This window comes from Crocuta crocuta, unplaced genomic scaffold (assembly GCF_008692635.1).
Source record: "Crocuta crocuta isolate KB4526 unplaced genomic scaffold, BGI_CrCroc_1.0 scaffold288, whole genome shotgun sequence".
NCBI classification, from domain to species: Eukaryota; Metazoa; Chordata; class Mammalia; order Carnivora; family Hyaenidae; genus Crocuta; species Crocuta crocuta.
This window is the reverse complement of record NW_027532607.1, coordinates 825,168-836,858: the sequence shown is the minus strand read 5'-3', so window position 1 is coordinate 836,858 and position 11,691 is coordinate 825,168. Positions and strand designations below refer to the sequence as shown.

General features: G+C 38.7%; 1 protein-coding gene across 3 annotated transcripts in view; it reads left to right on the top strand.

Annotated features, from left to right (window-relative positions):
* Nucleotides 1–11,691, top strand: part of KANSL1 (KAT8 regulatory NSL complex subunit 1) — a 174,694-nt gene that overhangs the window by 26,889 nt on the left and 136,114 nt on the right. For 2 of the 3 annotated variants that reach the window (XM_077780286.1, XM_077780284.1), the window contains exon 1: nucleotides 1–81. The exons of the other annotated variant lie outside the window; for it this stretch is intronic. The gene's annotated coding sequence lies outside the window, so the exon portion shown is untranslated. The remainder of the gene's footprint in view (nucleotides 82–11,691) is intronic. 3 annotated transcript variants of the gene reach the window in all.

Sequence of the window (11,691 nt, the reverse complement as noted above, 5' to 3'; positions counted from 1 at the left end):
GCGCCCAGGCCGGGGGCTGTTTGCAAACTGCGCCCATTTTGTGGGGCTGAATCCGCCCGGGCAACGCTCCTCCATCACGTGGTAGGTGCTGCTGCTGCTGCTCTTCTCCTCCTCCTCCTCCCGCTGCCCTTTCTCCTTCTCCTCGCTCTCCCTGTGGCTCCCATTTCTCTCTCTCTTTGTTAGTTGTAACTAGAAAGGCAGGGCAGGGCAGGAAAAATCCCCGGAACTTTAAATGGCCTCTCCGGGCTTCCCCGCTGCGGGTCCGGGGCTGGGAGTCGCCCCAAGGGCGGGGGTGTGCGGGGGCCCTTCTCCACCAGCTGCCGCCTCGTTCGCCAGCTTTTCCTTTGGCGTTCTATTTAAAAATGCGGCCTTAAGAACACGATTTATTCCCGTAAAAAATACCCCAAACAAACTCCGGCTCTTGGCTTGAACTTCTCCTGACTGCAGAAGGCCTTTTTCTGCTCGTAACACACATCTTGCGGGGTGCACGGTGTGTATCACAACTCTGATTGTTGTGAGATGGTTATTTGTTTCATTTATTTTTGTTGTCTCTATATTGAGGTCACTTACGTTTTCAGATCTAGTCTCCTCAGGCGGACGTGTTTGTTTGTTTTTTAAAAAAAGAACTAAAGAGGAAGAGGCATTTATTTGCTTTTAAGTGAGTTTGGGGGCCCTGTTTTCCGGCTGACTGTCTTTTGATTCTTCAGCAAATAGTTTGATTGTTTTCCATACGATAAACAACCTTAACCTCTTGTCTTACTTAAAAATCCTTTTGTTTTCCATTGTCGGGCTCCCAGTGTGTTTTTTTGGAGAAACACGTTACTTAACTATTGCTTATTGATTGCCTTAGGGGCGGAGGGGTGACATGATGGCGCCACTTTAAATTGCTCTTTTTCCTCTGATTTTCCCCTCTTTATTCTGGAGGTCACTAGAGCATTTTTCGTGACCTGTTAATAAGACTATTTGAGAATGTTAACAATACAACTTGTAGGGCTAGAGTTTGGTACCTGAAGGGTCGAGAGACCCGAATCCAGCGGTCCCCCAAAGTTCCGAGAAATCTCCCTAGTCCTGCCTCGTCTCCCTCCCCTCCATTCACAATCCTGGTGTTGCCATCTCCTTTGTCACGTGGCTAGCAATCATTGTGTTTTTTTGTTTGTTTTGGGGTGTGTGTTTATATTTTTAAACTGAAGCCCAGAAGAACCTACCCCTCCCCATTGGAGAGATCAAAATGTTTAGGTTGTTTTAGTTTGAGAGTAGGAGAACATTTACAATAAATGATAAAATTACATAATCTTCGCCTTGCATAATCATGATATAGTTATAGGTTGTTACTGAACTTTGTGTCTGAAGCACTTTCAGGTATGGGCAGTAGTACATTGGAATATCTTTTACACTTCTCAAAATAGTGTGTAGTTTTGATTTTTCCCAGCTTCTTGGGTCTTTTAAGTACCACTGTTTACAAAGGCTTAAGTGGGTGTGTTTTTCCCCTCCCCCCTTCTATACCATATACTTGGTTCCTTTTCTAATAAACTGTCTCAACAATTTAGAAATTTTCAGTTGTCTGCAGGCATTGTCAGTTAAAACTACTTTTCTTTTCTCCTAACAACAGGGAATACTTTTGAGTAATAATTGTTTTCCATCTGAAGTATTACCTTATATTTCTGTTGCATTTTTGATCCAGAGAATTTTTGCTTTTAATTCTTGAGGTTTGGAAGACTGTTCTATTATCTGTTTCTTCATGTCAGTTTTCCCAATAATTGGGTAAATTCCTATTTTGTAAAATATCAAATACATTTTTCTCTTGTTGGTACATAGGTTACTAGCTACTTTTCCAGTTAATACAAAAAAGTCTATTGTAGTTAGAAGACATCTTAAAAAATAAAAGTAAATAGAAATGTAGTGAGTTTTATTTATGCATTCATTTCCTCTTAATGTATATATATTTTCAATGATTTGGGCGATTTTCATTGCTAACAGTTACATCATGTCATGTGATATGTACAGTGTGATGTGTAGTTCTAAAAATAAGGCAAGGTAAAAATGCTCATCCCTTGGGAATTTAAAAAATGTATTATATGTGGGGTAACTGTCCTCAGCCATGGAATTTCAATTTCGATTTCCGCTATGTTTATCCAACAAAGTATGCAGTTTCTTTGACCTTTCTCATATTTGATGTATTTGTTAGTGATCTCGTGATTTGAGGTGGTTAACTTTTTATTTCTCAAGTATGCACTACTTGGAGGGAAACATTACATGTGACAAAGATTCTTAACCTCTGTATTTCAGTGAAGATGGGGTTGGTTTCTTAGGACTACTACATTTAACTATATTAAATAAGTGTTTTTGATTTGTGTCTGTAGATGGTTGAGTGATCAATTAAGTATTGATAGAGCTTTGTGGTAGGGTAGGGTTTTTGGTCCTTTCACTTAGATGAATCTGTTGAATGAAGTTTTTAGAAGTGTCCCTGCATCTTTCCTGAAGGCCTTATTCAGAACATTAGTATTTGACTTTTGTGCTTTACCAAAGTGAGATGTTAAATCTTTGTCTGATTTTCTTTATTCCTGCCCACACACGTTATTTCTAAGGTTAAACCTGCAGAGCGTTCTTTGATTGTTAGACTTATCGTTATCGTGTTGAGGAAAATTCTGGAAGCTGGAAAATGAGTAAGCCTTACTAGTTCACTTTTGAGCTTTTATCAAGGTGAAAAGAAAGGAAAATATTCCCCATTTTTTCCCTTCAAACACTGCCAAGATGCTCTTTCTTTTCTAGTAATTCTACTTTATAACCTCCGTATATCCTCTCCATTTTATTGGGTTGACCACAGATTTTAATTGTATTTTAAAATGAAAGACAAGTTCTAGATTTGTTCTGTTTGACATAACCTGAATTATGTAATCTGTAAACATAGGGCCATTATGGGTGGTGATGCTGGTTTGAGAAGGCGTTTAGCATTGAGTGGAGTAAAGCTTAGTTGCCTTGTTACACTGGAAAAGCAATTTTAAAATGTAAAAAAAATGTTAGTCCATATTGGATTTTCTAAACAGTTTGAAAAGAGTAATACTTACTCCTCTTATATTTAGCTTCCTTGGGGGATTTTGAGAGGTTATTTTTTCTTCTTGGTGAGGCCATTAAGACATAGAAACTAAGTGATTTCCTTCCTGGAGAGAGAGAGATTTTTAAAAATTAATTAATAAAAAAATATTTTTTTTCCAAAGGATCTCTCCCTTGAGTTTGGAAAGGGGGGAATAGTGCAGACTAAATATGTGGTCTTTGGTGGATTGCCCCAGAACAAAACCAAATCTCATCATTGAGTGATTTAGTTTTAAGGCACCTTTTCTCTATTCTCTTTCTCTGTTTTAAGTAAGTTTCTTCCTTGATTGGTTAGACTGTTCTAGGTCTCAGGAAGCATATTTTACTTTAGTGCCCTATTATTTGATCACTTTATGAAGGAGTACAGTGCAGGTGTCTCAAGTAAAACGGCCTCATACACCTGGCCTGTGTACTGTGTCAATGCTTTTCCTAAAATAGGACTTTAACTACTCTTTGGAAATCTAAATTTGGATTGGTTTTTGAATCTTCATGTTGCTTTTGAAGATACATGTTTGAATTATAATTTCTATCTTAATAAATGCTTAGTAGTCTCTGGGCATACTAAAAGTTGTACAAGAAAGACTCCTGCCTGAGTGTAATAATTCATAACACAAAATAAGACTCTTTCATCAGTACTTCCTTGGAATGTGAGATCAAAACTCAGTGAACCACAATAATGCTTAGAAAAGACAACTATTCCACCCTACTAGAGGTCCCCAACTTTTGAAGGCCACAAGAATGTCCTTGGGTATTGCTTGCAGATGTGTGTCAGAGGAAAAAGACATTATGTTATGGAAAGATCACTTAGTAGTTCAGTTATCATTTGTTCTTACATTTTGCCAGGTAGCCTGTCTTTTATAATGTGGGGTAAAACGTATAGAGGAAGATAAGCCAGTTGGTGTGATTTTCCAAAAAGAATTGAAGTAGTTACTTTTTACGTGTTAAGCTTTTTCACCTCTTTGATAAAGGTAGAGCTAAAACACAGGAGTATGAGGAAACCAACTTCTGTGTAGAGAACCCAACTCATATTCGTGAATGAAACACAAATAAGATTGGGTAGTTTGAAAGAAACTTAAATATTGTGTAAGAATATTTTAAACTTTTATTCAAAGAGGCTTTTCAAGGTTGGGGGTCATTTTAAATTCTTGTTTTGTTGTTGGGTAGCAGTGTCTGGCAAATAATAGCTGTTTAATAAATGTTACCTTCTGCAAGCCTTGTTTTTCCAGGATTGTAAGATAGCTCCATAAAATTTAACATTTGAATACCTAATCCTCCTGTGGAGTTATTTAGCTTTATAGTTTGTTGTTGTTGATTGTAAACTTGCCCTTTTTTAACTCTAGTCCTAATTTTTTTTTTTTTTAGAATTACAGTTGCCCCTCAAGCTTTTGAGAGTGAGGAAATGTAAGGTGGAGGTAAATTCAGTGCAGTTTTATCTAAATGTTATCAAAAACTCTGGTTCTTGTTACTTGAATAGGAATCCTAAATGAGATCTCATTGTGAATTTTAAGTACAGCATATTCTGCCCTTGTTTGGAAAAAGTTATTTTTAAGTAGCATCAAACTTAATGAAGCCCCTTACCTTTTAATTTTTTTTATAAAAAGGGAGCAGCTTAAGGTCAGACCTAGTTAAATTCAGTTGGAGAGGAAGTGTTAAGTAAAAAAGATGAATAACAATTTTGTTCTTAAGATGTTACACCAAAAATTGCTAAAAACGGATAATCTAGGCTTTCTGTTGCTACTTGGTACTTGGCCTTTGGACTGCATATTAGCACCTGCATGGGAGGTTGTGAAGGGATCGAAGTGAAAGCTAATTAGTTTAGTTACTGATGTTTGCTAGTAGAGAGGCTTTGTAGAAATACTAGTTGATTAAGTCGAACTGTCAGGGAAGTTTCATTAAACTGTTCAGGTACTACCATGGAGTACTGAGGATGTTTGAAGACTTTAAGCATGTATTTTAAAAAATTTGACTGCTGTTTTTTGCAGTTACTGATTTACTGCTTACCTCTTAGTTTTTCTTTTGGCCTCCCAAGGGAATGAAAGAAGGATGGTTAGTATTAATTTCTAACATTTCTCTGGCATTGGAAAAGTTATTTTTTTAAAATCATTAATTCAGAATTCTTAAGGAATAAGATAGGTTTCAGTGAGATGCTTGGAATTTGGTCAAGGACTGCCCCCTCACCAAATTATCTGTTTCTGAATTGCTTGGACCCTTCAAGCTATGTCTGGTTTTAGGACTATTCAGAATCACTTGTGTTATTTAGAGTTTGTTAGAGATGAGATAAAAGTACAGTTCCCCTCTTTTGTGAAGTAGATTGGTAGGAAATTTAAAATTAAAAGTTTTAATGTTTTATTTATTTCTGAGAGAGAGACAGCATGAACAGGGGAGGGTCAGAGAGAGAGAGGGAGACACAGAATCCGAAACAGGCTCCAGGCTCTGAGCTGGCTGTCAGCACAGAGCCCAGTGCGGGGCTCGACCCCACGAAATGCGAGATCATAACCTGAGCCGAAGCTGGGCGCTTAACCGACTGAGCCACCCAGGAGCCCCTAGATTGGTAGGAAATTTAAATTCAAGTAATATGATAGAAATAGGATACACTCTATTATTTTGATACATCGTCATTTTTCAAAACAATTTTCTGTGTATATGGTTAAAAACTTTAATTTATTTTTGAGAGGGGTGGAGGGGTAGAGAGAGAGGGAGACCTAGAATCTGAAGCAGGCTCCAGGCTCTGAGCTGTCAGCACAGATCCCGACGCAGGGCTCAAACCGACGAACCTTGAGATCGTGACCTTAGCCAAAGTCGGACCCCTAACTGATTGAGCCACCAGGCACCTCATCTGTTTGTATAGTTTTTAACATAAGTGGGATTATACTTGTTATGTGGCTTTTTTTCATGTTGCTGTTTATAATAGAGATTTTCAAATCAACACATACAGTTCTCTTTTTTTAAATAGCTGTGTAGTGTTCTAGTGTTCCTTTTAAAGTGTAGGGTTTTTTTTTATTAACAATTCTTCAGTGAAAGGATTATGCGTATTTCTTTATCTATGAGAATATTTCTGTTGGATAGGTTCCTAGAATTGCTGTTACTAGGTAAATGTTTGGGTAATTGCATTAAAAATTTTGATACTGCTTTCAAAAGGCTTATGTAACCAAATTTAATAGTTTAAAAGTACAGCTAAAAAGTTCACTAGTCTTGAGTGCAGGTGCTTGGCATTGTAAATGACTGGAACTTGAGGTAGATAAAGTCTGTCCTAGATTCAGTTGATGCCTGCTTCTTGTTAGGTTGTTATCACCTTATGATCAGACATCTCCATTAACTTCATAATAGATCTCCATCTTCTGCATTCAACATAACAGTGTGAGGTTAACTAACATGTATTGGTCTACTTTCTGCCAGGCATGGGGACTACCTGTAGGGGATAAAGACAAAACAAGCCATAAACCTTCCCTCACCCCCCCTCACCCCCCTTTACAGAAGTTTCTAATATAGGGAAGGAAGGGACAGACAAGATGACAAGATGGGGAGTTTATATTATGAACTATAGCCCAGGGTATCATGGGAGGGCAGGTAAGACACTAGAGAGGAAGGGACCCATAACTCAACCTGAAATGAATTGTGAATACTTGAAAGAACATGTGATCTCTTGAAGATGAACCTTGAAAAGAAAGAGTAGTGTGAGCAAAGGTGCAAGGGCATGGAAAGAACCTGAAACTATAGATAAGATTCAGGTGTTTGGAGTGGGGACAGGTTGGAGATGAGACTGAGTATATAAAAAGGGGCCCCCAGATAGAGCCTGTGTGGAAAGTTTGGATTCATCCTTACCTTAGAACAGTGCAGGATTTTTAAGAGGAGCAGATTTACGTTCTCTTTCTCTTTCCTTTCTAATAATCATTTGGTAGTGGATACTAGATTGAAGGCTTGCTGAGACAGGAAGAAAGAACAGTTGGGAGATTATTACTGCCTGAATTACTGTAGTACATAATGAGTCTCTGAACTAAGGCAGTGGCATTAAGGATGGAATGAATGTGCCTCTCATTCTATCTATTGAACCCTCCCTATTTAGCCTTCAAAATTTGGTCAGAATGTCCTCGCTTTCTGGAAGCCTTCCTTGATCCTTTTAGGCAAAACACAGTGCTTTATCATCTGGGCTTACCTGTGCATGTACTTTCTATCTTCTTATCTTTGGTATTAATGAAACTACTCCTGTAGTCTTTCTATTGTTTGTATCTAGCATTAGTGTATGTTTAAATGAGATATTTATGATAGATGGTAAATCAGTAGTTGAAATTAGGATACACTCACATGGGACACGTTGAGGGACAAGAATTGGTTTTGATTTGCTGTTGGAGAAGGGAATGGGTTTATATGTGTGATTCTTGAAGTAGCTGTGTGAGTGATGCTGCACCCTAGTTATTCTTAGGCATCAACGTAGACGTTTGTCTCCTGTGGGAAACCTTTTATGACCCTACTGACTCAGTTTGTGTGAGGGTCCCTTAATGTCCCCTGGGACATTAAGTAGTGTCTGTCTTAAGTGGCCCTTGTCATCCTTATAGGCACTTAGTGCAATGATTTGAATGTTGTAGGCATTTTTGTAAAATGTTTGAGAGATTTAGTTGGTATTTCCTCAATGATTTTCTTCAAAAGATGAAATAAAATTTGAAGTCTAGTGTCCAGCAGTTAAGGCCCTTACAGTTTGTAAGTTTTTAAAAAATGTTTATTTCTGAGAGAGAGAAAGAGAGTGAGAGAGCGAGCAGGGAAGGAGCGGAGAGAGGGAGACACAGAATCTGAAGCCGGCTCTAGGCTCTGAGCTGTCAGCACAGAGCCCGACTCGGGGCTGGAACTCACAAGGCCTGAGATCATGTCCTGAAGTCAGCCGCTTAACTGACTAAGCCACCTAGGTGCCCCTATAAATTTTTTTAATGTTTCTTTTTGAGAGAGAGACACCCTGAGTGTGAGCGGGGGGGGAGGGGCAGAGAGACAGAGGGAGACACAATCTGAAGGCGGCTCCAGGCCCCGAGCCATCATCAGCACAGAGCGTGATGCCGGGCTCGAACCCATGAACCGTGAGATCCTGACCTGAGCTCAGCTGCTTAACCAACTGCACCACCCAGGCGCCCCAAGGCCCTTCCAGTTTAAACCTAGTCTTAAACTACTTAGTATAGTAGTTAAAAGTATGGAGTTTAGAATTAGAGATTTGAATTGGAGTCCTGCCTCTGCTGCTTAGTAGTTGTATGATCTTGGATACACCTAACTTTTGAGCATCAAGCTTCATCTGTAAAATGAGTAAGAGTACTTGCTTCATAATATTGTTGTGAGGATTAAATGAGAACATATATATTATACAGCAGCACCATGACATGATAAAAGGTCAGTTAATGTTTGTGAACAGCAGTCATAATAATAATCTGTCTTGCAGTCAGAGCTGTTTCCCTTAATAATTATAAACTGTATTCAGTTATAAGAAGTCCTGTTGGCATGGGCACATGTTAGGGACTGGGCTGGTGTACAGTCCATAATAGTGGTATCATAAAAATTTTGCCTCCTATTCTCTATTGTATTCTATAACAAAACATTTGTTTCCATGTAAAAGAAGTACTTTTCAGCGTGTCCTGTTACGTAGTTTCAGTACCTCGTTACAGATCACTACTTGCTGTATTCTTCCTCTTAAGAAGGTATACGTGTACCACTTGGTTCATTCAACGGGTTTTGTGGATCATCTCTCAGATCCTTTTCTATTATTTTGATTGTGTTAGTTTCTTGATTAGAATTTCCTCATCTTTCTCTGCATAGCAAAATCTTATTTATACTTGAAGCCCTGCCTCATCAAGTCTTTTGACTGCTCTAGCCCAGTAAGTGCTTACAGTGCTTTCTGTGTTCCAAGCTTTAGATCAAGTTAGTGAACATCTATAAGGATGCTGAGGAACTATGCCATCGTGGAAATAGAATTTGTAAATTGACAATTGGGAAATATTCAGATAATTTAAATTGCGTAACAGTGACTTTAAGTGCATCTTAAATTTAAGTAGGAAGAAAGTGGTGGGAATCTGAATAACTTGGAAAAATTTTTGTGGAAATGCCATGTATTGAAGGATTAATTAAATTTTGGGCCTGAAGCTTAGGAGGGTGTTCTAGGTAGAAGCAGCAGCATAGGCAAAGATTATGGAGTTGGGAATCTGGGGGAGTTCTAGGTCTGCTCCACCTGATGCACTTGCTGTGTTAAGTTTCATTTTGGAGAATTTGGACTCCTGAGAAAGGCACAAGGAGCTATTCGAGAGTAGAGAAGTGAGGTGGTAAAAAGATATGGACCAGGTTGAAGGACCAAGGCTGTCAGAAAGCTGTTAGGATAATTTAGGTGTGAGTTAATGAGCCCCCAGGCTGGGTTTGGGTTGATAATGTTAGGAATAGAGAGGGTATATGAAATCTGGATAGCTTTATGAGAAATAAATGAAAAGATTTTATCATTAAGGAGATAAGATCCATTACATTTTCTGTTTGTGTCATTTATTTGGCCCTTCTGCAGACTTTAGCCCCTTCCAGTTTCTGAATTTAAGCTTGGAGGAAACTTGCTGTTCCTACTGTGGTAACCTCCTTAGTTGAGGTCCTTGTTGCATCCTGTCTGGATAATTGCAGTAGCTTCATCGATGGTCTCTGCCTTTTTACTTTCTTTTAATCCATCCTCTATCCAGCTAGTCTCTAAAGCACAGTTGTGATGTCACTCCCTATTTGAAAAATCTTTAATGACATTCTGCTGCCTTTAAGTCTGAGTAAGGGCTGGCTATTCAAGGTTGTGCATTAATGATCTGGCTTCAGACTGCCTTTCCACTTTTTTCTATGCTGTTTCCTCTGTTAAAATATACTTTATATTTCAAGCAAATTGATCATTTCTTTTAACCTCCAGGATGTCCTATGTTTTCCCACAGCCTTGCCTTGTCCCAGGCCATTTCTTTTCACTAGAATGCCACATTTACCATTCTCTTGCCTTAGCCTTTTGCATGATGACATTTTAGCTAATTTTCAAGTTTCAGTTGAAATTTTGACAACTTCACGGACACTTCCCTAACCATTTTTCCTCCTCCTATTTCTTTCCTTTGTGCAGAGTAATGAGGTAATGGTGGGGAAGAGGTTAGTAAAAGCCACACTATGGGCAGACTTCTTCCCCGTCTGATTTGTGCTTCTGTTTCCAGTGAAAGTGTGGTTTGTTGGCCAGCCAAATGGCCAACTCCCTTGCCTTGGGTCTCTACAGTTTTGCAGGGTGGATGCTGCTAGATTGTCCTTATATACCTGGAGTCCTGTCTTGGGAACTTAAAAGGGAATAAAGGCAAGGTTTTCATTTGTAGGTGTGGTGTTAGTTCTGACTTGCAGTATTTTAAGTAGCCTGATGTGTTTTGCTTTCTGGGAATAATACATCTAAATTTATGTGTCAAGTCTGTATCTAGGCAGTGGTTTTCTATTGAGAGGTGTGATTTTTGCCCCCCCCCCTTCACCCCCCGGACATTTGGTAGGTCTGGAGGCATTTTTGGGTGTACTTATTGGTAGAAGGGTGCTCCTGGCATCTTGTGAGTGGAGCCAGGGATGCTACTAGATGTCCTACAACTCACAGGAGAGGCCCCTTCCCTCATTCAGAAGATTTGGCACAAGATATTAATAGCGCTGGGGTTGAGAAACTGCCCCAGGGGTATACTTTTTCCTTCCCCAGTGCTACTGGTGTTAAATGGAAGTTTTCCCTTGAACTTGTGTTGCCATTTAGACTAAGAGTCACAAGCATAGGAAGAGACCCTGAAGGTCACAGATTTGAACTTTATCCCAACTTAATCTCTCAGAACAGTGTTCTGCAAGATACTAATAGGTATAACGGGGGGAAAAAGTGTGTGTTAAGTTTGGTAAAGGCAAACATTTGAGTATTCAGTCTGATGAAGAGCATTGTGAATTTCAGTCAGGAACGTTTTTCCTAAACGTGTTTGCCTTCTGAACCTGTCTGACATCTTCCAGTCCCCAGAATGCGTCCTTGGAACTGGGAGGGAAACCATTGATAATTAGCTCAATCTTTCATAGCCCTTCTTTTGGTCTCTTCAGATTTATTGCAGAATCTTAATGTCAGTGACTGCAGGTACATTAATTCCATCTGTATTTATTTGTCAGATTGTAATTTATTAGAGGAACTAAAAATTGGGATATTTTAAGTTTCTTTATGATGAATGTACAGTACAACTTTATTATCTATCCCCACTAGTAAACTGAAAGTTATAATCCCAGTCCCAAACCTACTGCCCAGGTTGTTCTGAGGATTAATAAGTTAATTATAGCTTTTAATACTTTGTATTCTTTGGAGAAAGATTATTTACCACACGCTGTTACGTTTTTGTAAAATTGCTTAAGTTTTAACAGTCTTTTTTTTTTTAAATTATTGAAGAGTGAAGCTTTAGGGATTCAAATGGGATGGGAATCATTGCTTTAATCAACATTTTGCTCAGTATGTTAAATTTAAGAAAGCTACCATGACATTTTGCGTTACTCAGACTTTTTGGGTCGTTAACTATTTGCATTATTTTCTTTTTGTTTCTTTTCCTTTTATCATGTAGGTAATACCTGTTTATGCTGGAG